Source organism: Plectropomus leopardus, chromosome 9 (genome assembly GCF_026936395.1).
Source record: "Plectropomus leopardus strain MGB_pleo_1.0 chromosome 9, ASM2693639v1, whole genome shotgun sequence".
Lineage (NCBI taxonomy): Eukaryota > Metazoa > Chordata > Actinopteri > Perciformes > Serranidae > Plectropomus > Plectropomus leopardus.
In genome coordinates, this window is record NC_142184.1 from 3,867,144 (window position 1) to 3,894,636 (window position 27,493).

The window sequence follows — 27,493 nt, forward strand, 5'->3', positions numbered from 1 at the left end:
TCTCTGCCGGCTGCTGCCTCCCTCTCGCCTGTTGTTGTGTGTCACTGGGGGACGCTGGGAGATGTAGTTTTTTTTAAACCCCAAATTGCAGCCTGGGACAACTTTGGACAACTTTTAAAGGAGACTCAGCAGTCCTGCAGACAGAGGACACCTGTTGGGGAGACATCTGATTTCCAGGTGAGCACCTCATTCATCGTTAAAAGCGATGACTGGAAAAATGTATCTGCCATATTATTGGACAGAATTTGTGGAGGGATTATTGGAGGCTGTTGCATCAGGATCCTGTTTGTTTGTTTGTTTTTTTAACTCTTTGACACCTGGATCTGGACTTTCTTGCCCCTTTCATTGACACCATTAAACCTCTGAAACCTGAGTGAATTTTAAGACCACTTGAAGGTGACACAGAAGTGACCTGACAGTTAGCTTTGGGGTAATTATTAGATATTATTTAAAAAAAGAAAAGCTACATGTATAATTCTTATAATTATATTATCGTTTTCTCTCTTTTTTAAACTTTGCTTTTATTTATTATTTATTTTATTTTTGTTTATTTAAAGGTAATTTACATTTCTTTTTAAGCTGCTCGGTGGCTTCTCGCCATGTGTTTTTAAAAAAAGAAATGTGCTCAGGTTTTAAAGAGTTAAAGCTGTGACACCTGAGAAAATGGAAAGATTGAAGATAGAAAAGAAGAAAAGTCCCATAAATTGCAAAATTATTAAATTATTATTACTATTAAGTAGTAATTATTAGATATTATGAAAAACGTTTTTTTGTTTTTTTTTTTACTTTGCTTGTGTTTTTTTTGTTTTTTTTTTGTTCTTTTTTGCCTCTTTAAAAGTACTTGTAACTTTTCGCTTATTTCTTGCTCAATTTTGCGCCTTTTTTCAGGTTACGTGCATTTATTATTCCTGGGCGTCATTCTGGGCTTTTGCTTTGAATTGGTAACTTTGACTATTTTCAACATGATGATGTTGTTTATCCCTTTTTTTCAAAAAGGGATAAACAGTTGAATCAAATCATATTCAGTCCAACCCCATCCCATCCCACACACCTCTTTCATGAGTAGAAACAGTGGAATTATGAAGCAGTAAATGTACAGTAAAAATTGGAAAATAACAGAAAATTAAATAAAAATAATCTTAGACAGAACATTAATAAAGGTAGTGCAAGTACTGGTACATAAAAATAAGAATAATCAGAAATTATAAATGAATGAATGAATTAATTAATAAAAATAAATAAATAAAAAATGTGTAGATGCTGATGTCCAGGCCCGGCTATTGAAAACTGAAGGGTGAAGGACTGGAGAGACGCACACACATCTTGATGTATATTTATACTAGAGGGATCCTACATGTGTGGTGGACAGGTGGGAGACATGCGTCTAATTTGGTCAAACACCAGGCAAGCTACCGCTGTGACGCTTCATTAGGAGCAAGCCGGACGATTTTAGAGCATTTTAATCAATAATTTCATCAATAATTTAATCAATACTTGAATGGAGTTTCTGAGAAAGTTGAAATCAGGACGTCAACACCAGCCGGCTGATCTGAGATGTCTGGACGCATTTGTCAGTTAACTGAAGTCTTTTCATATTGAGTCAGTGTGACAGTCACACAGGAGCAGCCCCAAATATCACAGCCTGCATGTACTTACTGCTCGCCTCCTCTAGATGTCAGTGTTGTTATTTACTTTTCATTATTGTGTACTCGGTGTCGAGTGAAGGACTGCTGCTAGTGTGAGTGTTAGAGACCGAATTATGCAAATACACCATTATTTTGGAGACTATTGGACCATTTGTTGTCTCCAAGTTGATTTCACAGAAAGTTTTAGTCAGTTAGAGAAAAGAAGGATTTTAGTGCAACCTGATGCAGGTTCAGTCACTGAATATTGGCTTTATCACAGAATACTTTTTCCTCTATTTTTATTTTTTTGTATATATATTTTTATTTATTATTATATTTTATATAATAATGATAATAATAATTAAATACTCAGTACTGTTTTAAAGACTTAGGCCATCTTAAACTTTATTTTGCAATGTTACAGCAGTAATTTTTTATTTCCCAGTAGTCTTGTTACAAAAATATAACCACAACATACAGGAAATCTGTATTCAGCATTAAAAACACAAATATTTCAGAGTAAAAAGACTTCAGCAGGTTGAAGTTGCAAGTTTTAGTGTGACCTCCTTATCCACTTAGCATGCCTTGAACTCCTGAGAAAATATGAGATTTACATGACTAAACTCAGGCTGCATTCAAGACACGTCCAAAGCTTAATATTGATTGTTTTAGCTACCTTTTGCTATGGTTGTACGATTCCATGATTCACACTTATTGACTTCAGTCCAAAGAGTCCGATTTGTTCTGACTTTTTGGGTGTTTGTGTTTGTCTGTATTTTTGTTTATATCTTAATAAAGATAATAATGTATAGATACATATCCACATTACAGCTTTGCTGAAACAACAAATCTATGTTGGCCTAAGACTTTTGCACAGTACTTTGTATATATATATATATATATATATATATATATATATATATATATATATATATATATATATATATATATATATATATATATATATATATGAAAAAGGTATTTTGACAAGGTACAGGGATGGAGAGGGGCTCTGACATTCACTGGGTGTTTTCATTTTTACCTGCTTTATCTTTCTCCTTTTCCTGTAAATAATGATGGAAACTGTAGAAATGTAATTTTGAGTATGTGGGTTTATGTATATAGTTAATTACTTGTAGTATAGGTTTAAATGAATAAAATGCCATTACTTATGGGGAAGGGGTGGGATTAAATACGTTTTTACTTCTTCTCGCTCCTTTTTGAGAAGAGGAGCAAATACATAAAGTCATTATGTATTTGGCCATGTTTTTTTACTTTATGTGTATTTCATAGTCTGTAATTACCCCTTTGTTTTTGGTCTGTTTGTTATTATTTTAATACTTTCTTATTTCCTTCTTTATATATATATATATATATATAGATATGTGTGTGTGTGTGTGTGTGTGTGTGTGTGTGTGTATACCTGTGTCCCCTTGGTATGTCATAGAGTAAAAATTTAAGTAAATGTCTGATTTCCATTAAATATGGAATTAACAATAATGGATGCCAATTACTTTTGTCAGTGTCAAGTTATTTCAGAGAAAATTGTTGGTTCTTCTATTTTCATGGAAGGCTACGTCCACGTCTGTATGTATATATGTATATATATATATATATATATATATATATATACATATATATATACACACATATACCGTCACTCCAAAGGTTGAAATACTTGTGACGGTATTTGAATGCAGCACAAGAAAAATGATGTTGATCCAGATTTCAAAGGGTTAAAGAGGTCTCAACCCAAAAGGGTTTGAAGCCACGGCTCCGAAATCAGCCAGAGATTCATCCTGGCTGACAGAGGGTATTAATTTATGTCAATGAAGAGCAAATATAAATGGAAATGTCCCATATTTGTCTTGTAATCGAGTCCAGATCACATTCTTAAACAAACTTCCCCGACAGTGCCTGCCAGCCACAACTCAACCCAGTGGTCCCGTCTCTCTCTCCCTCTAAATTTAAGTCAGACCGTCTTCTCTGCATTCCAGACGAGTAAATAATTCTTAGAGAAACTTTTTTTTTCTTTCGGTCTCATGAATTTTCGCTGCTTGATGACTGCAGCCAAGAACCTCCTCCAGCTGAGGAGCTGCAGAGCCGAGCTGGCAGCGACATCAGCAGCTGCTGAGTGAGATAGCTGCGTGTGTGTGCGTGTGTGTGTGTGCGTGTGTGTGTGTGTGTGTGTGTGTGTGTGTGTGTGTGTGTGTGTGTGTGTGTGTGTGTGTGTGTGTGTGTGTGTGTGTGTGTGTGTGTGTGTGTGTGTGTGTGCGTGTGTGTGAGGGGAGCTCGGGGCAGAAAAAGATGCAGAGGAGAGAAACTGATCCAAGAGCTGATTGAAAAGAAACAAAAGCAGCTTCTTCTTCCTCTTTCCTTCTTCTACCTCCAATCGTCTGCTCATCTGCTCTTCAATGAGGTCTTTTATCATTCTTCTTTTTCATCTTTCTTTCCCTCTTTCATATCGTCTTTCCTTCATCTTTCGTCTCCTCAGCTGTGGCCGGAGCCATTGAGTTGTCGGGTTGCCCGTCCTTAACATTCTCCTGATCAAGATATTTAGGGATTATCTTCAAATTTGGGACAAACGTCCACTTGAACTCAGCAATGAACTGATCAGATTTTGGTCACGTCTGTCTCTTTCTTGTGGATGCAATATTATTTGATTTTTATTTATTTTGAACATGTAAAGAAGGAAATAAAGAAAATTAAACAAACACAAACAGACAAAAAACAAAGGAATAATTACAATGAAAAACACAAAAAGCTAAAAAAAAATGGCCAAATACATAATGACCAGCTTTACATATTCGAAAAAGACTTATTTAATCCCACCCCTTCCCCATAAGTCATTAAAGTTTATTCATTTAACCTATACGACAAGTAATTAACTACGAAATTCCTACAGTTTCCATCATTATTTACAGGAAAAGGAGAAAGATAAAGCAGGTAAAAATTAAAAACACCCAGTGAATGTCAAAGCTCCTCTCCATCCTTGTACCTTGTGAAAATTGTGTTTTTATACATAATTTTAAACTGGTTTATGTCTGGACGTTACTTTAGCTCCAGACACAAATCATGTCAAGAACACTTTGAGGGAGTTTTTTTTTTTTTTTTTAATTTGGCAAAAATGTTCACTTGGACTTAACAATGAACTGTTGAGATTTTGATGACTTTGCCTCCGTCTCATTCTCATGAACACGATATCTCAAAAACACCTCAGGGGAAATTCTTCAAATTTAGCACAAACGTCCATTTGAACTGAATGATGAACTCATCAGATTTTGGTGGTCAAAGGTCACTGTGACCTAATTAAACATCGTTTTGGCCATAATGCAAACACTAATTATGACAAATTCAGGCATACATTCGCAAGGTGGGAATTCTACTTTTTTACTCCTCTGTCTTGACTTCTCTTCTTCTCCTCACTTCTTTCGTCTGTCCTTAACACTTTTATATTTTTCCGTTTCTTTCTTCATGTCTTCTCCACATCCTCCTCTTCCTTTCTGTTTCCATTTCTGCTTCTTCCTCTTTCCACTCAACATCCTTTTCTTCTGTTGTCTTATCTGTAGTCTTCTCCTCTTTCTTCTCATCTCTCCTCATCTTTGGTTCATCTCTCTCCTCTTCTTTGTCGACCGAGATAAAATATTCATTGCAAACCATATTTCTGTCCTTTTGAAGAAATGCGTCAGCTCATTGTTGCACCAAATATTGTTTTCAGTGACGATTTTTACTGCGCAGACCCTCAACTTCCACTGAAGTTTATTCATTATCGGATTTCTCGGAAAGAGAGCAGATAACAAGTGGATTAAGAGGAAATGAGAAAAACGTGACGTCGACAAATATTTTTTTTCCTCTGCATCTGTGATTTCACAATAACTTTCTTGGAACAAAAAAAAGGCAGCTTCTTGAAACTTTGAATGTTGTGAAAACCCTGAAATATGTTCAGGAAAGAATTGAGTAGTGAGTGAAACCTTGCTTTTGGTTTCTAAATCTAACCTCGTGTTGCCAGATCCTTCTCAGGTGCTCTTGTTGACATCCCGGCGGCAACCTGAAATGTCAGCAGTAGACGCATTAGGAAGCGTAACATGTAGACATGGAAGTCCACCGACAAAGCGATATGTGACAACTTGGGATGAGAATTACATGGTTAATTACATAACGTATGTTAAGACACTAAACTTTGGTTGTACACGAGACAGGAACTGTGGTCTCCTGGGTGGAGGTCATGTTTTGTTTGACCCATCCACCTCCCCTTCATCCCACCCAAAACGGACTTTCTCGCTCTTTAAACTGCATCGGTTGCTCTAAGGGTCAAACATTGTGTCGCTGGGTTTATACTGGACATAGTTAAAAGCTCAGTGTGTCTCACTGACACGCTAAAGAGCAACTTTAGTGTCGACATCACACGCCAAGTGCTTGGCAGAGTTTTAGTAAATGACGGCCTGGCTTGCCCGTCTTCCTGCTTGCATTTTTCTCTTTTCCCTTTTCTCGCTGCTGTCCTGCGATCTCAAAACTACTTACTTTTGAAAATGCCAGTTAAGATATATTTGTTCTCCTTTGCAATAAACCCCTAAACTGCTGTTGTTGGCCTTCGCCGTCTGCATTTATGTTCTCCCATTGCTGCCTCACACTCACCAATATAACTAAACCACTAACTTGGAGGTTGAAGTCAAACTGTGCCAGTAAACTCCGTCTGTGGTAATAATGTTAAGTTTCTCGGTGATTGTGTAATAATGTTGGGTGGTATTTTGATTTTTGGTTAACCTCTTTAGGATGACTTTATTAAGGAGTTACAGAGTCTTTCGGATGAACGTCTGACTGCAGGATCTGTATGTTCTTGCCCGGACTAGATGTATGTTTCCTGGGAGTGTTCGTTTTGTGTAGATCAATGAATGCAGGAAGTTCCCTCTTCAGGTGATCTATAGACTCATTCGAAGTCACCTCTGACGCCAGGAAATGTTTCTCGACTTTAAATGGATCTTTGGAGTCTCAGTTATTGACCATCTGACACAGGAAGTGCCCACTCTCCTTGATCTGTAGCTGTTGGTTTTGACCCCCGGCACCAGGAAGTGTCCTTTCTACTTACACTAGATCTATGGAGTCACTGCTAGTAATGACCTCAGACGGGAAGTGTCCTCTCTGCTGGATGGATGGATCTATTCTTGCTTCCTTCAGAAAGCAGGCCAAGTATTGTGTGGCGTTGGCTCCGTCTTCCTCTCTGATGGTAAATGAGTCTGCCGAAGCTTCGTCAGAACGGACGCAGTTTCCATCATCTTAGATGTGAGTAACATGCCCCGCTTGGATCTGAGGATTTTACACATGACTAACTGGATATTTGGTTGCTTGCTGGGAATTTGGATCTCTGGTTTGTGGAAAATGTAGTGATGATGATGACATCAAAATTAAAGCTTTAGTCGTCAGATTTAGGGAGATATATCGACAGAAACAGAATATAATACAAAAAGTATGTTCATTTTTTAGTGTGTAATCACCTGAAAATAAGATTCACTGTGTTTTCTTTACCTTAGAAATGAGCCAACTGTTGATCTAGAAGACTCATTAAATCTGAGACGTATATTTGATCTTCAGAAACATATGAGAACAGTATATTCCACAGGAAAATACATTTGGTGCCATATTAACCAAATTCTGCCCATATCCCAACACGCCATCAGGAATGTTGCATTGCATTCTGGTCAATCAAGAGCGTAGCGCTGGTTTCTTTGCCTTTTTCACAGTGGGGTTCTCCTGTGTGATTCCTACACATTGACGCACATCTGACATGACTGAAACATGCAGAATACACAAAAATCATTCAGAAACATTTCAACACATCAAAATTCAACATTATCAACCAAACTACTAAATGAGATCTTTGGCTTCAGCAAATACGTGTGAAATTTATTATGAATTAATTTATTCCAAAATGTCGGTCCAGCTCTTGTATTGAGGTTCTTGGAGCAGAACAATGGTGTGATTATGTGACGGAAGTTCAGGTTCATGCTGCAATAGACTCATTATTTTTTAAACATCAAAGAAACACAAACGGGGAGGAAACTGAACGGACCAATCAATATGCAGCATGAAAGGCTGCCTGACAGCTGACAGATTTGGTGGAAATAAAATATTGATTTTATTTTGTGTTGACTTCATTATAGTCACCTAGTGTCCATTAGAGGAACTGCAGGTTTAGATTTTTACGGCTTTGGTTAGTGTTTTTTTTCTGTGGTGTCTTTTTATTGAATGTTTCTGTGTCTGACTGTTGGAAGTTATTTTTTTGTCTCGACGCAGCATCAAACATATCAAATGTTGCATGTTTATCCCTAAAGTTTCCTTTCATGTATCTGATGATGCCGCAGTTCACTTTCCCCTGTGTGTAGTATGAGTGTGTATTTACAAATGAGCTTGTGCACAAGCGTTTACGTGTTTGTTTGTTTCCCGGCAGGGTGCCAACATTCCAGCCAGGCGTCCGCACCAGGAGACAGGAAGTCAGGAACAAGGTGATGGTGAAGTCATCATCCTGGGACAGAGAATGAGGCCGTCGGTCCTGTGTGGCACAGGTTGGGCACACGTCCAGTCATTCTCTGCGCTGCAGGGGCGCTGACGTGTGGTGAGACACTGGTGAGTTATTAACAATTAAAGGAGCTCTTAACCCCCCAGTTGAATATTAGTATGCCAATCTCTCAGCCCCTGCTATGTTGAACTAGATCTCAACGCTGATAGGCTATCACGACACAGCTTCACACGAATTTCAGCTGGCCAGCATAAATTTGCATCTGTTCGTGTTTTTGCATTGACTTTGTATGTAATCTTGCTGCACAAAACTCCTGCATTGCATCTGGTTTAAACACAACATAACTGTTTTTGTCAGTGGAGTTTGGCTTCATGGAGAGCAAAGTTATACTTTTATGACACTGTTACGTTCAGCTCCCGGTCAGAAAGGGCTGTTGGTGCTGTGTGGTTTATCATTCTGCACAGTATGTTTAAATTTTACAGTAAATTCACTTTGTTCTAAGGACTTTTCAGTACTGCTGCCTCACAACCAAAATACATATTATTGGCACCAAATAGGGGTCGACAGATTATCGTCCTGGCCGATTGTTGCAGCTGATATTTGGCATTTTGCTGATTATCTGTGTCGCAGTTTTATTTTAATGATCGCCGATAAAATGAAAGAATAAAAAAGTGCAAAGAGAGTCACCGTGGGAGGAACTTTTACTTTCTAAAACCTCAGGGAGCTATTTTAATTTATTCAATTTATCATTTTTTATTTTAATTTTCACTTGACTTTATAAAAGAAGTTGCAGGGAACTTGCTGTATGTGATATTGAAAGTTTCAGTTTTGGTTTAGCATTTGCTAAAGGCATTTAAACAAAGTTTTGTGTTGCAGTTTGTTATTCTAAATATCGGTTATTGGTTGCATTAATTACTAATAATTGGTATTGGTATCAGCCCTAAAAAAACCTAGTATTGTTTGACCCCTAGTGCCAAATGGTCTCTAAAATTATGTCACTGTAAACAAAATTGAACTGTTAAACTCAAAGGTGGAAACAACATGCTGCTTTCTGTCGGATTCTCTCCGAGTCTCTTTCTCGCCTTTTCAGTCCGCCTCTCTCTCTCTGTACATTGCTCTGCTTCCGATTTTTAAATTTTTTTATTGTGAAATGATTTGTCCTTTATGAATGAGGACTGATCTCTGTGCAGTGTTTGCGTGAGTGTGTGTGATTTCCTCTTGGCCAGGTCACAGCAGGACTGAAGTCTGCTGGTCTGCTGCTGGGCCGTGAGTGTGTGTCCCGCCTGATGTATGTGTGTGTGCGTGTGTGTTTTATGAGTGTTTTATGATGTGTGGGAAGGCATCGGCAGCCCCACTCCCACACACTTCCCTCACACACCCCCTTACCCCTCATATAGAGCACATACACACATACGCACGCACACACACACACACACACACACACACACACACACACACACACACACACACACACACACACAATGCTCATGATGACATATTGCAAGTTTTCAGTCTTATTTTCTTGCATTTATTCTGAATTTTCTGTCTATATTTCCCACTATGAACTTTTTAAAACCTCTTTCAGTATAATTTTACTTTTAACTGTTTACATTCACGAAAGAAACACAAACTGTTGGTGAGCGAGGCTTTCCAGTTCTCATCCTTTAGTGGTATATATGAACGTCATACTACTTCCTGCCCTGCATTGAGAATCAACAATGGACGTAAATCCAGTCCTACAAACCGTACCAATATAGACTTTATTCAGAGGGGACTGAGCTGAATATCAGTGCAGGGACTCCATCGTATCAGTATTGTTCTTAACAGGAAACTTATAATGTACAATGCTGTTTTAAAAAGACACACTTAAATAAAAGCTGGCAAAAATGAGTAAATATCAGTAATATTTTTGTTTTATGTCACCATAGGGGGTTCAATTACAAGTGTTAATTAAGAATTTGTATTTTTCTGTTTAACCCTTTGAAACATGAGAAAAGTGGTTTGATTTCTTTCAAAATAGGGAGAAGACAACTTACCAAATATATTCAAAAAAAGTTTAAAAAAAATAAATAAGAAAATTACCTGACATAAGCAAAGCATTAATTTTTTTTCAAGGCATCACTTTGTTACCTCACGTTACCTTACATTACGTGCCGTGAAAACGTTAAAATATGCTGGAATTACGATGGAATTTCACCATAATGGCTGTGTGAAGTTGCTGTTTGCATAATCCTGCATATATATCCATCTAAAATAATAACCATAAAGCTAGAACGTAAACTCCTCTTGCAGCAGAAAACTAAGGCTTCTGTCTTCGATTCATCATATTGTTCGCTCATTGCGCTACGTTGCCTGCGAAAACGCTCCGTGTCACAAGAGGAATGAATGATGAATCCAACTTTGCACTCTGCTCATAAAAACAAGCATATCTCAAAAAGTAAATCATTTACAAAGTCTGAATAACTTATGGAGTCTTAAGAAATAATTATGTTATGTTTCTACATTTAGAAATCTTTTGGATCAATATTATTATTTTTTATTTTGTAAAATCTGATGAAAATACATGTCAGATCTTTGCAATTGTTTTTTCATGAAACAATGTCAATGCTTTCATCAGTTATTATGGTTTACTGACTGACATAACATCTTAGCTCAGGTTTTACAGATTTAGGAATACGAATTATTTGATGATACTGGTGGACATTTTCTAATGCAGAGTTAAAATGGTTAAATGTTTGTTAGTAAATTATAACAAATTAAAGATATTTTTATTTATTTTGCCCTACTTTGTTTAGTCACCACTCTAGTCCTGGGTTTTCCTGTGTGTGTGTGTGTGTGTATGTGTGTGTGTGTGTGTGTGTGTGTGTGTGTGTGTGTGTGTGTGTGTGTGTGTGTGTGTGTGTGTTGCTCCTCGGGGATTGCAGACAGAAGAATAGCAGCAGCTCTGCGTTGGTGTGAAACTGAGAAAGTGTTTGCTCCCTGCGTCTTCTTCCTGTCCTTGTGTCCTCCACACATCCAGCTCCACTTCCTCTCAATGGGACTCATGGGATTTTAAAATGACTGCCCATCTGTCCGCCAGTTGGTCGGTCTGTCTCTGTTTGTTGTATTCAAACAGACGACAGAGGACATTTTGGGGAATTTTCTTGTTCAGTTTCATGTGTTTCATGAGTTGAATAATATTGATACCTTTCTCAGCGCCGACATCACGGCCCAGCAAACATTTGTATGTGGGACCCATGTGGGTAGTAAATGGGCCCTAATTTCATTCTAGTTTCATAAAGGCCCCATGCCAGTTGCTGACATGGGTGGTTTTACCCAAGTGGACCCCAGATAAGATGCCCATTTTGGGGGCATACCTGCTTGCTACCCAGGTAGCCTTAGCATAACCCATGTGGGGCCTATTGTGTTCTGATGCTGCTGAAAGAGCTAATTTTGATAACACAGGCATTTTAATGCTGTTCAAACCCATGCTGGTGGGACACCAGCAGTAATATGTGGTGCAGCTAGCTGGTTCCCACCTGACCCGTGCACCGTGCAGAGCAGCTAAGGCTTGCTAACCGGTGCAGCCTGAATATCCAACACAAACTCCCTGCTGCGTCTGCTATTTACGTTCTGGGATGTCGCCATCGTGATGTCAACACAAGCACAAGCATGCACAACATGGTGCAGGTGGTGATGTTTAGACAACAAAAGCACATGCAACCAACGGTTGGACGTCAACTAAAGCAGTTGCTGGCACGAATGGTTAGCAACAGGCAAAACATGCACATGGTAAAGTGCAGGGAAGAAACCTCACATTCAGGGAAGTGACCTTCGGACTCCCACATGAAAGTCAAGGGTTTTTTTGGATCCATCCACAGCTCATCCTCCCCGCCCTGTTGGGACATTTGTGCTCCTTTTTATTACGTTGTTACCGGCAGTGTTTAAACCTGACGCCGACAGTCCGGCGGTGTACCATACAGACGAGCCCTGTTTTCAGGTGAAATCTGCCTTCATGCGGCCGTGGCAGGTGCCGTCTGGCGTATTATAGCTGCGTTCTAGGCTGATGACAGGCTCAAAGCTGGCTTTTGGCACCAGGATCTTAAATTGAAAGCACTGTAAAAGCAGAGTTATTTGTCGACTCCGGAATGAGAACGGGTTACTTATATTGTGTCAGCCATCCCGACCAATGGTGGCAGGAGGCCGTTACCAGTGGTAACTGCGGTATCGGCTGTCATGAATACCTCATTAGCTTTGTTGTACAGCGTGGTGCTCGTACTGCTGCTTAACCAAAGAAAATGAACCTATAGGCCTACATGCATGATGAGTATAAAATACTCTATAAAATACAATACCCAATCTCTGTAGTTAACTGATAAGACAGCCATAACTCAGCTGTTACCTCAATGATTACCTGATAGAAATGATGATCAGAGCTACAAAAATATAACCCAAGGTAATGGAAACATTATCCCCACCTGGATCTAAATTATATCTGACTGTTTTTTTGTCAATTTCTGTTTGCATACACTTCTTCTATGGTCAAATGAAACATACAGTGCAACAGGTTGACATCCAGCAGGTCAAAAGAGGTTTTTTAAGGTAAACGAGTGTCTGTCACTTTCCATCAACACAGTCATGAAGTAACGGGCTTTGTCCTTCTTTCAGCGTGCCTGCCCTCATTATTCCCCCAGAGAGTGTGTGTTTGCATGCAAAGTTGGATATAGGTCAGACCAGGGTGTATGCATGGCTTTGTGTCTGTGTCTGTATGTGTGTGTGTGTGTGTGTGTGTGTGTGTGTGTGTGTGTGTGAGTGTGAGAGAGAGAGAGAGAGAGAGTTTGAGTGCTGAAAAGGCGCTCTAATCTTTATCCATGTAACAAGTGAAAACAATGAGTGCACACGCACACACACACACACACACACACACACACACACACACACACACACACACACACACACACACAGACACGCACACTCTCCACCCTCCTGCTGCTCTCAGCATCTCCCCACTGTGGCAGCAGCACAATTCCCAGAAACTGCCCACCACCATCCTCAACACACACACATACACACACACACACACACACACACACACACACACACACACACACACACACACACACACACAGATTCCTATCTGTTGTGTGTTTAAGTGAATGCAACACGTTTTACACGTGTGTCGACATGTTTACATTGCGTATGAACTAAGTGCAGCAGGACAATGGTGGGACGCAGTGGATGGGACACATCTCTCTCTGTACGTGTGGAACACACACACACATTCACACACACACACACACACAGACCACACAGAGGGGATGTATGTTTGTTTTTTCAGTAAACCTGTGTGTCCTTTGTTTGTCTCTGTTTGTTTTCCTCTGCACACAGAACGCAGCATCAGCTGTTTTCTGAATGTTTGTGTTTGCTGGTGAGCATGTGACCTGTTGTAACATGTGTGTGTTTGTGTGTGTGTGTGCGTATGTGTGTATGAGATGAACAAGTGTCTGGGCCTGGTGCATGACCGTATCCACGCTGATTAAAATATAAATCTATCTAATCTATCTGATCTCTAAAATTACAAATTTTTTGCGGACACGTTAGTCAAAAGTCATTTTTTCGTGGGTGGATTTAGATTTGCAGACCTGTGGTTTGTATGCTGGCTGGCTCGGGCCCCTCTGCGTTCTCTCTGTGGTTCTCCAGGTTCTCTGGCTTCCTCCCACAGACCAAAAACATACATGTTAAGGTAGATGGTGACTCTAAATTGCCTGTAGGTGTGAATGTGTGTCTCTAGTCTTTATTCCACAGAGGTTGCAATACAGAGCCGCCACAAGGTCCCTTCTTTATGCCTCTGTAGCATTTTTACACAGACCCAAATGACGGCGGCATCATGCCGCTCCAGTATTCGATTATCGACGGCGTCCCAGCATTCTGCGATCTAAAGAGGCATGACAGGCGTGATGTTTAACGCAACAGCTTCTGCCTCTGTTGTGACATAAACAACAACAAAGGCGTAACATGTCAATCATATAATCATTTACATTCTTGGTTATATGGCAGGTGATCTTGTTCTTTGAGGGGAAGGAGCTTCCAAATTTCATTGTTTTCCCAGTTTCTGGACATTTACAGCTGCTATTTTTCTTCTTTGAATTAGCTGCTTATTGCTAACAGCTGCTTTTCAAATCTGTCTGTCCCTCCTCTCCACATTCATACCTGATACAGAACGGCAGGACGGCCTGATATTCCTGTGTAAAACTGGCCCGTGTCAGGGTTGTGATAGTCTTGGGACTGGTTCACAGTGTCTCGTCGAGTGTCCGCTGGGATAGACTCAAGCTTCCCTGCAGCCCTTCAAGCTTCCTGCAGACTGATGGTCATCTTTCGTCTCGGGCAGCCCAAAATCACACAGTTAATACGGTGTTTAAGAGGATAATTGGTTACAGAAATGGAATGATGGATGGATAATTTGTATGCTGCCTGCAAAGCAAAACACAGGGCAAAGAAAGCTACAAATCTCACACATTAGGTTGTCAAAAATAGTTTTCAATTTGGCCCCAAAGAGTTGAAAAAAAGCTTTTTTTAATAACTGTTCATTCATTAAAAAGTGACAGACAAAAGCAATTTAGAAAAAACATAGTTTTCATCACCTTTTTATAAACGTTTGTTCAGAAAATCTTTAAATCTTTTGATTGGAAACATCATGATGTCACACATCTTCAAAACAACACTTTTTCATCAGGCTTTGGCTTCTTCACATCGACACACACGTGCACACTCAGCTCTGCATGTGAGCACCAAACGTGAGTGTTTTACATACAGACACACATCTAGTGAACATATGGAATGCACATGACCACAAACATATTGTTTATAACACACACACACACACACACACACACACACACACACACACACACACACACACAGACATTGTATAGTTGCACACATCGCTGTAACTGTCATACATTCACATGCATTGCATGCAAGCACTTAAAAGAACACACACACGCTGCTCTCTCTCTCTCTCTCTCTCTCTCTCTCTCTCTCTCTCTCTCTCTCTCTCTCTCACACACACACATGCACACACACTCTGCAGTCAGTGATCCCCTCCCTCCGTCTTTAACATTTTCGGAATAGTTGCAGAGACCACAGAATACTTTCCCAACTTCTGTGGCCGACTGAACTGGAGGCTCTGAGTTTGTTCACTATCACTCCTCCTCCTTTCTCTCCCTCTCATCCTTTTCTCTTTCTCTCCATCTGTCACTTACATACTGTCTATGTATATATATGTATATATATATATATATATATATATATATATATATTTCTCTCCATCTGTCCTAAGACGACTCCTGTTTCCTTCCTTCATCGTGTCCTCCTTCACCTTTTAATGGAGCCTTTTAATTTTCTTGGTTTTTTTTCAGCTTTATGTTTCAACACTCATCTTCTCATCCTCCCTTTAATGTGTCCTTTCAGGAATCTGTCTGTTTATACTTACAATTGCTGCATTTAGTTAAACGGCAAAATTTGACTTGTAAGTTTTCCTGATCTTCACAAAACCAATACAAGAGTTTAACCCTTTGAAACTTGGATCAGTGTCACTTTTCTTGTGCTGCGTTCAGACACTTTTCACAAGTATTTAAACCTTTAACCCTGAGCAAATTGGTTTGATTTTTTTTCAGAAACATGGGAAAAGAAGATGCAACTTGGCAAGAAATGTCCTGCAAAAGAAATTAGTAAATTTTGAAAGTTATTATTTTTAAAAGCAAAGGAAAAATGTCCAGAAAACTATGTATTTATTAAAGTAAAAATGTATTCAAAATTAAGTCAATTTTAAAATAATTATTATAACTTAAGCCCTAAAAAAAAATTCAAACTTTCTCATTGTTTGTTAATGAATAACGAATCCATCACAACACCTTTGTACTGTGCTCATAAAATCAAGGTTACCACATTTAGGCAAAACTTGACAAAAAGTCGTGAAATATTGTTGTGTGTAATAAAATTGTTACAGTATCTTTCGTAGATAACACTTCATGAAATGTAGCGTTTTTAATATCCACAGTTATCTCCATAATGTAGCTCTAAAATGCATCAATGTGAATGTTTCTTCATTTACTCCCCTGATTTTCTCTCTTCATTCATGCATACTCCTTTTACATTTTTCTGCTCTATATTAATGTTCTTGAGTGTTGCAGTAATTTGCCTTATTTCTATTTCTTTTAATGTGTTTAATGCATGTTTTTATGGATGCACCAAAAATCCAAAGCAAATTCCTTGTAAAACCTAGTTGGCCATAAATCCTTTTATGATTCTGATTTTCTGCAGGACTGCACACCTGTTGGAGGTTAATCAGCCTCATTGGAGACACCTGGGAGCGGTGCGCCTCATGCATGTAAGCCAGAGCGTCAGCCGGTAAGTCCTCATAAAGATCTCCTCTTTAACCCTCGACCTGCTCTCGTTGTCATCCCTGTCTAAGAGCCATGAATTGACAATACACAGCCATGAAGGAGTCTTACAATCAGAAACACCATGAAAATTAACTGACTGAAACTTGAAACTCTAATGAGATCGTTAACATGTGACAGCGAACACATTGAGTATTTTTCCCAAATATGTTTCATCAATGTCGCTGAAAGCACACTGAATGCTGTTCAGGCGGTGTGTTCATGTGTTGTTGGGATGCACAGACAAATGAGGTCCTAAAGTCGACTGTCAAAAAAGAAATTGCATACAAACAGTTGTGGGGGAAAAATTCCAAAAACAAAAGCGAACATGAGCATTTCTTCTGTGTCTTGCATGATTGAGTGTGCTGCCAGCATTTAGAAAAGACTGTAAACTCTGAGAAAAACTGAAAAATAATGTGACTATGATGGATTAGTTGTCTGCAGTGAAGCTGCGAGTCTCTACAAATTGATTTTTATAGAAATGAACTGAAGCCGCAGGCTGCTTGGAAAGCAGGAAATCAAAATAATAATCTTACTGTTCGCTTTGGAAAATGGCAGGCAGTAATTCAAAGAACACATAATTTGTATTAAATTAGGTAAAACATGCAAAGACACCACTGTAATCCTTTAAGGTCCTTCGAGGCGACCTACCACACTGTGGAAACTATGGGATACACTTCACTGACCGACTTAATCCACCAAACATAACTGGACAATTAAATGAAAAACAAAAAGTATCTGCCAAGAAAAATGTGATTCAGTGCATTCCTGCCGCCTCTCCGCTGCGTTCCAGCCGTGATGGGAGGCTCTGCTGAATTACAGCGTTTTAAAACCACACTGCTGGGGACGCAGTAATGCAGCAGCGGCTCTGCCTCTCGGTCCCTCGCCTCCAAAACACTCTCCCACCATCCCACCTCACGTCTAAATCATATCGAAGCGTCAGCCGCACTGAAGACAAGCCCACTGCAACCTGTGCTGCCAACAAGTCACTTTGTCGCTATATTTAGCAACTTTTCAGACCCTCCGGTCGACTTTATTTCTAATCGACAAGTTCAGTGACTTACTCAGACCATCAGGAGAAACAGAGAAATTTATTGTAATTCATTAAAATGCAGCTCAGAGAAATCAGAGTCCGTGGCTGTTTCACCATCAGCATTAAGTCTCTTCTTCTCTCTCCTTTTATGCCGTACGGTAGGTACGTGACAGGTGAGAGGATGCTGAAAGCCTCCTGCTCGCAGTGGGAGTTCAGGTAGTGAGTGTCTTTGGTTAAAGCATCTCGCAAACTGCAGGATTTTTGCAATCTTCTAAGTTTAGTGCAGCTACACTCTGTGATATGGATCCTTACACTTGTACGACATCAAGTTTGATGTATGCAGACTGTACGGTGATGTCACTGAATCTCAGGGTACGACTTTTGTTCATCGACGTCAGTACGCAAGAGCAAAGTGTCGTTGGCGTGCGTCATCCATCAGTGCCTGTAAGAGAAAAATGTAAACATACAAATCACTATAGTGGCATTCATGTGTGTCAGAAAAAGTCCAAAGAAAAGGAGAATGTGGACGTGGTCATGGCGGGGGAAAAGAGGCCAAGTTGGCATGCTAGTTTTGCAACGAGAGCTCGGAGTGAGGGGCTTGCATGAAACGTTAAACTTTTCTTGTGGTTTGGCCTTTTGTTCACATGACAACGGTGTTTTGGACGCCTAAAGATGCAAACTTTTGAAACCGGGTTCCAGAGTGTCATCTTTTGAAAATGCAACACCTTCTGACGCTGTGTAAACTGGCAATGCACGGATCTCGTGAGTACGGTGACGTCACGGCTGCACTTTGCAGATGTTCTTCTTCTATGGTGTGTCATTACAAAGTTACACCACGAACTACTGGCCTGGCATGCATACTAGAGCGTTTTCACTTGTGTTTTTGTGAAGTTGTGTACACGAGGATCCTTTTCAAAATGTTATATGAATGTGGATTTTTGTAAAACGCAAAGGAAAGACTTTTCCCGTTTCGGTAGGGTCGTTCTCGTCTACATGTGGCCTAAGTATTAGCATCAATTAGCATTTAGCATGCAGTAGTAGTGCTGATCAGTGCGTCATGTCGTGCTGCATCTCTCTTGGTTGGATAGTAGAGGTAGGTCATAACAGCAATCACACAGCAGTCCCAAATTTCTGACACTGTCAGAATTTTATCCCAGACTGTCTTTGATCACACGATCGTGACAACGGCCATCCTTGAACCTTTCTCACTGTGCGACCTGAGACCTTCTGTCTTTTTCAGCTTTTTAGAGCCATGACCAAAGATATTGCCACAGTCATCTTTTGTCTGAGACGGCCCAAAATTGCACAGCGTATACCGGGCTTAAGACAAAACTTCTGCTCACTGAATTGGAGGTGCGAGAAAGTGGCGCACTATAGTATAATCCCTGCAGTTCTTGTGCCATTCAAATGATTTGTTGAGGAATTTTTTATTCAGTGATATTCTGCGAAATTTTGATACGTCCATTAATGTGTGATGACGTCATCAACATGCAAGTGAGCGTTTGATGTCATTTTGTGATTTTTGGATTTAGTGCTAGCTACTTTTATTGGAGAAGATTTGGCAACAGTGACTGCAGCACAAAGTCCTGGACAGACAGGTTACACAGACAAAGGACAATCTCAGCCGACGTGTCTTCGCAATAGTTTGTGCCGTTTTGGGCAAAGTCAGCTATAACCGCTTCTGTCTATAGACCTTGTATGCAAATGTCTGCTTTTCACTTTGTCTCAACTATTTGCCTTTTTGAATGCTGACAAACAACGTGCTCACAGTAATGTTTACAAGAATTCAGTCAACTTCAAATTGTGAGGCAGCCCGTGCAATAGCTTTTTTAAAGTTAAAACAATGGGTTTCTTGGTGTTTAACAACTTGTTTCTTGTGTACCTTGTCTTGTCTTTTTCATTTTTCTGTGCCTCAGCTGTTCAGCTTTGGAGAGGTGATTCTAAAACCAGACATGATCTTTTAATTTCCGTAAACTTTTGTTTGTTTACTTCTGACAATACGTTGATGAAGAAAGATACAGCACCAAAAAGAAAAACAATTAAATGGAGTCGAATTTTAAACGTTTCCAGTCAGATTCTTTCAGTTAACAGCAGAAAACCAGACACCAGTGTGAAAACTCTGCCAGCAATAGCACCTATAATTATAATTGCCCTCAGCCTGTTGGCCTCCTCTGCCAGGCTTTAATCACAGATCGTCTGTCCTGATTTAAATTAGGATGTTTTTTGCCTCAGAAATGACTCAAATGAACATCATCATTATCCCATTTCACCTCTAAATCACTTTCTCTCCCCTGAACCGCACTCAAAACAGACGCAGCCTCTGCAAAGTGGTAAAACAGTACTTAGGTTTTAAATTAGTGGCTTTACTGAAAGAAGGAGTTTGTGTTGTTTTAACAAATGGCTGAGCCAACTGTTGGGTGGGACGGAGGGTCGAGGACATACAGGACTACTTTTGTAGTTGGTATACAGAAAACAAATACGCTTCAGTGTTTCGCATTAACAAGAAATGACAGACGACGAGCGCCAGCAGTCGTCAATTAAGTGTGATTAGAGAAAGCTGGCCCCAGTTTACCATCTTAAAACTGAACAAAGAGAAAGATACGAAGATTTAATACTTTTATTTTGTATTTTGTGAGATCCTCATGGTGTTTCACCACTGTCAACAATTTGTTTAAATGTTTTCCAGCTGCGAGCAGCTCTTACATTTCTGTTGTGCTTTGCATTGTGGGACAACAACTCAAAAAATCAAACAAACTCGGTTTGCATATTGATCTTTGATTCTGTGCAGCTGGTGAGAATTACAATATAGAATGAAACTGGAGCACAGCTCAAGTTTTGTAGAAAATAAATTGTTAGAATGAACATCCTCATTATTCCACTTCACATCTAAATCACTTTCTCTTTCAAAACAACTGCGGCTGAGAACACTGGCCTAGAAAATGGATAGTATTTAGGTTTTAAATTAGTGGTTTGTGATGTTTTCACACACACAGCTCAGGGCCGGGCAAAGAAAACACTCATGCATCCATAAACTTGTAACTTGTATTTGGGCAAAGACAGAGTGTCGCTGTTTGTGCTGACCTGTTTTCAATAATGATGATGTAAAAAAAGGAAAAAAAGAAAAGATAAACGCATACTAAAAATACTAGAATAAACATTCTCATTAGCCCACTTCATAGCTAAATTACCGTCTGTCTGCTCAGACACTCAACTGAGGCAACGGCCTAGAAAACGAACGGTGATAAAGACGTTTGTTTTAGCAGAAAACCCAAAGCTCTTTGGCTACTGAGCAAATTCAATCTTCTGATGAGGACCAAATAAAAGCTCCAGAGCAGCTACTAATGTGTTTTTGTGTTGGGATTCTGACCGCTGATTGCATTGAATTGTGTCTTGGGTGATCCGCCTGGCTCTGGAACACATTTTGGGTGACCACTTGCGATCCCATCTCGCTTTCCCCGCTCTATAAATAAATGAATGCGTACATCATTTTTTTTGCAAAGACTTAACGTGTTGTTTGTTTGTTTTAAACCTGCAGGCGGTTTGTTGTTCCACATTCACACCTACAGCCGTTATTAAAAACAGAATGAAGATGACAGATGTAGAAGTACACTGATGATGGACAAATCTGGTGGTTGTGGTGTTTTTAGGGTTAATAGGTAATTGATGTGATGCAAATTCAGATCTCCAGCATGTCCACTGACTTATGTTGAGCCTCAATACCAAAGTTTTTTAGTGGCCCATCTGTTTTTCCAGCTGCTATTTGGCCCAAAAAATGCAGGTTATTTGTTGCGGCCCATCTGTTATTCAGCAGTTTTTTAGGCACCATAGCTTTTTTTTAGGTGTTTTTTAAGAGGCAAATGTGGTTGGTTGTTAATTTAAGGTAGAAAGATGAAAGATGTATAAGTACACTGATAATGGATTTGTTTAGCAACGTTTTAAAAATGTTCACGTTCTGCAGTTTCTCCATATGGCATCTATGTGATATGGTTCAGGTTAGGGAAAGAGATCATTTGGTGCTTTTAGGCACCAAATGTGGTTGGTTGTGAATTTATGGTAGAATTTGAAAGATGTAGAGATACACTGATAATGGACAAATCTGATAATGGTACTCTGCAGTACCTCCACATGGCATCTGCGTGACATGGTTAAGGTCGGGGGAAGACCGCTGTGACTGGAAATAACCTGTGGTTCGGGGTATTTTTAGGGTTAGCAGGTTTGTGACATGATGCAAACTCAGAATGATGTTGAACCCTCAGTACCAAACTTCAGTTTTTTGTAGCAACCCATCCCTGTTTTTCCAGCAGATTTTTAGGCCCCAAATGCTGGTGTTTTGTGGTGGTTTCGACCAGGTATTGTGTAGTGAAATTTTTGACTTTTTTCCAAGGTGCATTTTAGGCGCTAAATGTGGTTGGTTGTAAATTTAAGGTAAAGTATGAAATGATCATTTAGCAATGCTTAAAAAATGTTCACTTTCCAAAATATCTCCACATGGCATCTGTGGTATGGTAAGGTCAGGGGAAGACCATTGTGACAGGAAATAACCTGTGGTTTGGGGTATTTTTAGGGTTAGCAGGTCCGTGACGTGATTCGAACTCTGATCTCCAGCATGTCCAGTGACTTATGTCAAACCTTCACTTACCTGTAATCGTTGCGGTTGAAAATAAATGAAACAAACCAAAAAAGAAAAACTTTCCCACTGAAATAGACAACAAAAACAAACCGTAGATGAGACTACTGTTTTTTCTCTGTTCTGTCAAAACAGCTGCAGCCCAGGGCTTCAGTTAACAGAATACACTGTGACTGAATACACAGTGTTTAGCTGGATTTTAAATTAGTGCCTGTATTGGATGGAGGTGGTGTTGTTTTAGTGCTGAGCAGACAAAAGACGTCCCATGGAGCACAGTGCTGTTTTTTTCATCATCATAGATACTGTGCTCTGCTTTAATTAATGATAACGGTAAACCACAAACGACTAGAGCAACCATTATAATTATGTCACTTCACAGCTAAATCATTTTCTGTTACTACACTCAAAACAACTGCAGCCCAGAGCAGTGGCGGACTAAGTGGATAGTGGCGGAGTAGATGATACTTAAATTTTAAATGAGTGGCTTTGCTCTAGGACTGAGGTTGTGTTTGTCTTTAAGCACTTTGCTGGACTCCAGCTCCAGATTCTGAAAACCTGTTGTAGCTCCACAGTGAGTGAGGCTAAAAAAGAGCGAAAAAAAAGAGGCCTTTGTGGTTGAACTGTTTCAATAACACTTGGGAGCTTTTAAAATTCGCTGTGCAAACATACCGTAACCAGAGGAAAATGTTGGCATTGTATGTTTCTGCAAACTACAAATATGTTTCATTTGCATGTTTCATACAAAACATATTGGCATTTCTAAAGTGTTGCAGTATAAAAGCTGACTTTGTCAACGGATGGCGGTCAGTTCTTGGATGTTATGACACCACGGCAGGACGACTGCCAAGCTGCAAACCAATTTGAGATCAACAAACAACAAAATTGGTTTTGATTTGCATTGATTGATTGATTGATTGAGCATTGCTGTTTTTCCTGTGGCTTTTTATGCCATAAACATTAGGTGTTTTGTAGCAACCTGTCCCTGTTTTTCCAGCAGCTGTTAAGGCACCAAATGTGGGTGTTTTGTAGCAACCTGTCCCTGATTTTACATTGGCATTTTAGGCACCAAAAATGGGTGTTTTGTTGCGACCCTTGGCTGTTTTTCCAGTGGCTTTTTAGGCATCACACATTGGTGTTTTGTAGAGCCCCACACCTGTTTTTCTAGCAGCAGTTTAGACACTAAATGTAGGTATTTTGTAGCAACATGTCCCTTTTTTTCAGTGCTTTATTAGGCAAAACATAGGTGTTTTGTTGCAAACCATCCCTTTTTAAGTACCAAAGGCAGGTGTTTGGTTGTAACTGGTAGCTGTATTTCCAGCAGATTTTTAGGCACTAATGTGGGTTTCTTGTAGCCACCCAACACTTTTTTCCAGAGGAGAAAATGGCACAAAAAGTGTTTGTTTTTTACAGACACCACAGCTTTTTCAATGGGGGAAACCAGATATTGTATTTCAAGCCAAAACAGATCTTTTTTCTAACCATAATCAGTTGATATTTGTGCCTAACTTTTATCACATTTTTCAACGCATCTGCCACATAACAAAATTCCAACTTTTTTTCTGGTGATTTAGTTGCTTCCATTAAAGATTTATAGTCCAACATTAGCTACAATAAAAACATTTTAATAGAATAAAAAAATACTCAATTAAATGGAGTACCTACAGTTTGGTGGCATCTCTGCTTTCGCCAATAATGTTCTGCTGATTTCGCTGCACTGTGACCTCATGCAGAGCTTTGAGTGTTTGGCATCTAACTCTCGAAAGTCTGATGCCAAAGCGCTTTAGTGTAAAACACCAGCTCAGTGTGAAGAAAGATGATGATGATGATGATGATGATGATGATGATAATGGTCCACATTTGGTAGTTTGTCTCCTTCATTTCTTTCTGTCTCGGAGAAAGACAAATGCTGCTCGGTGTCTCTCCTCCCTTCCTGACACTTTATCTCACAGACTCCAATAATAACTCAGCCTTGAATGCTTTACCCACTAATCTAAATCTAAACACTGTGTTGCCCTCCACTCGTCTGGCCGTGTTGTTCTCACTGTGGTTAACTGGAGGCCGATTTAGCTTAACAGCTGCCAACCTTTCCTCTGAGGACACTGTCTCTTAAATGAGTCTTCACTCCAGCAGAGGACAGATGTAAGAGATAAAGAAAAGCACATTTTAACAGGTAGGAAGTTTCGAATATTCTGATGTCAGTGGTTATTCACCTTGTAGATTTCGATCATTAGGGGCCTGCTTGTCGGTTCAGAAGGACGTTATCAGCCCATTCAATGGCAGTTACCGGTTCGTAAGGTTTCACTTTCCAACCAATTCATCAAAATAAAAGCTCTTTTCTGGTAGAAAGTTTGATGTCATGTCCTGCTAGTGGTCTTCTCAAACTAATCAGAATCAGAAATTATCCTCCGGGAGATGAAATTGTGCTTTGTTAAAGTCTCTCTGATGCAAGCATAGAGAATTATAGCAAGAAGAAATAAGTACTGGCACAAGTATATAGAAATATAAAATAGAAATACAGTAATAGTGAGTAATTAAAATAAAATAAAATGAAATATGCATGTAAAGACTAAAATAAAATATTTATATGAAGAAATACAGTAATTATAACTCAAGTTTATGCTGTCTACACATGTCAGTGTGCAATAAACCATAACAAATTAAGATTTATAACGACACATCCTCTGGGGAGCATGAATTTCAGTACATGAGTACTACATTTATATGCAGTTTGCATCTAACATGAGATATCTTGTGTCTAAATGTGTTCACTGTGAGTGACATGAAGCCAGAAAAAATGCCAGTATCAAAAATTTAAAAAGTTGGATCCTCTGGGGAGTATGAATGGTATTGTTTTTTAATTTAAAAGCTTGGATTTTAATTGAATTTACAATTCAAGAAGAAAGATCAGGTGGTCACCAAAATATTAATCATCCTCTGGGGAATATGAGTGTGATTGTACATGGTCTGCCTCCCATATGAGATATTTTGCGTGTAAAATTCAGATTTTTTTCCCTTAGAGTGACATGAAACGATAATCCATGGAGTATGAAAAAGGATGCATCCTCTGGGCAGCACGAATTGCAATCTTTTTTAAAATCCTATTGTTAGATTCTGATTTTTCTTGCATTTGGGTGTGAATTCTGGTCTGTTGGCAGAGCTAGAGGAAAGATCAGGTCGTCACCACAATGTCGTATCATCCTCTGGGGACTATGAATGCCGTTGTACATTGTCAGTACATTTAATTGTAGTCTGCCTCTCACATGAGATATTTTGTGTATAAATTCATGGAAATTGGCATGAAATGATATTCCATGAAGCATTAAAAATTAAAAAGGTTGCATCCTATGAATAGCAGCAGCAAGTGCCCCGACCGTCTGTATTTGTTTTGACACATCTTGTTGGACAAAAACATGGACCAAATGACCTGCTACCGTGCTGCCAAAATCAAAACCAGTATGCCTAAAAAGCCTCAAAGCCTAGAAAAGCGCACTTTGAAAAGATTCAGTAACAACCGCATGCTAATGTCTTCAACATGGAGATTACATATGGAAAGTTTTGTCCCATGATCCCACAAACTTCATGTCACAATGAGGGTATTGTCTTAAGATCACAAAAAAATGTCTTTTTAGTGATTATTTAATGTTGCAACTAATGATTAATACGTGATTAATCTGTTAATATGCTGCCAAATAAAGAGAAGAAAGAGAAAGGCTCCCAGACTAATCATTTTGTCAACTCGACATGACGTCAGCGCGTTCTCTCACAAACTTTATTTAGTGATGACAAGAGAAACAAAACATCAGAAATAATTGAATACATGTTGTTTGTGGCTTTTAAATACGTGCAGGACTGACGGATGAGGCGTTAAGCTGTAAAGTGCATTTAAGAAACTATGAGACCCAAAATCCAGTCACAGTTGTGAACAGTCAGATCTCGCCCTAAACTCGGCATTTATTTGTCTGATTGTGTTTCTCCTTTTGTATTGGTTTAGTTCGGTATCAAGATCAAATTCCATCGCGTCTTACGGGCCCCATCCCATTCCTTATCACCCTCAGGCCACCATCGACCCCATCCCAATCCTCATTGTCCCCCCTCCTCCCCTCTGACTCAGGGCCAGTGTTTGAGTGTGTCTGAGGCTGATAGCATTGACTTCAGGAATCACTCCATCTCATTCAGCAGTTCCCACAGGCTCACCACAAAAGAAAAAAAACACACTTTACACACACCACAAAAGAAAAAATAGACTCCACTTGCACACCACATAAAAAAACCCTTTATCTCCCACCCAACTCCTCTCGCCGTGCCAAACAATCCAAAGTCCCACTTGTTTCACCCCTCCCGGCTTTAGTTTTTTTCTTGTGTACATTGTAGTCCGACGCTCCCTCCTTCTCTTGTTCAGAAACGCATGTTTGATGGGCAGCAGATATTCGGTCGCTGCCGGAAATGAACACCAGTCAGAAAAATGTGGGCAGTTTACAGAAAGTCGTTGTTAGAAGGGTGAAAAGGAGAAAAAAATGGGAAAAATAAGATAAGTGGAAATGTACAGACTAAACAGGCCCACAGTGCGTTTGTGAAACAAAGAGCGAATACGTGAAATGTTGCACAGACTCGCTGCTTCTGTTTACGTGTGTACGTGTGAGAGAGTCCTGGGAAAGCTTCACCAACCAGCTGAACATTTCGTTAATCGCTTTCACGTTTTATTGCTGACTTAGATTGCAGATCATAGAGACTCTAAATGACTAATTTTAGAAATTTTAGGTAGGTAATGCAGCCCAGCCGCCAGAAGGAAAAGTTTGCTTTGTATGTTTCTGCAAAACAACAAATATATGCACATTTCTAGTAAGGACATTTAATCTCCTTTTTATTTAAATATTTTGAGTCACTTAAATGCATCACCTGACCTGCATCTCATGAAAATCTCATTAAAGGCAGATGTGCTAAATTAAACAGGGAAGACACCAAGATTATACAGAATTCACCCGCCATGTTTATGTTAATGTTAGTTTTGTTGTTTGATTATTTTAGTGTTACTGCAGCGATTTTAACTTTATTTTCTTAACCCTTCAAAGCCTCGATCGACATCAGTTTTCTTGCTCTGCGTTCAGCCACCTTTTACAAATATTTAAACCTTTGAATCATCAACTAATTGGTTTGATTTCTTTTGCAGAAACACGGGGAAAAAAGCAACGACTGACTTGCCAAGAGTTGTCCCTGAAATTGCAAGATTTTGTAGATTTAGAAAATTACTTTTTTTTTTTAAAGCGAGGTAAAAAC

At 39.4% G+C, this 27,493-nt stretch overlaps 1 long non-coding RNA gene across 1 annotated transcript; it reads left to right on the forward strand.

The window, feature by feature from the left end:
- The first annotated feature begins 36 nt into the window (after positions 1 to 36).
- LOC148188648 (uncharacterized) lies at positions 37 to 27,493 on the forward strand. Its single transcript, XR_015777380.1, has 4 exons — positions 37 to 177; positions 8,071 to 8,246; positions 16,441 to 16,527; positions 27,387 to 27,493. It is a non-coding gene; the product is annotated as an uncharacterized LOC148188648 (long non-coding RNA).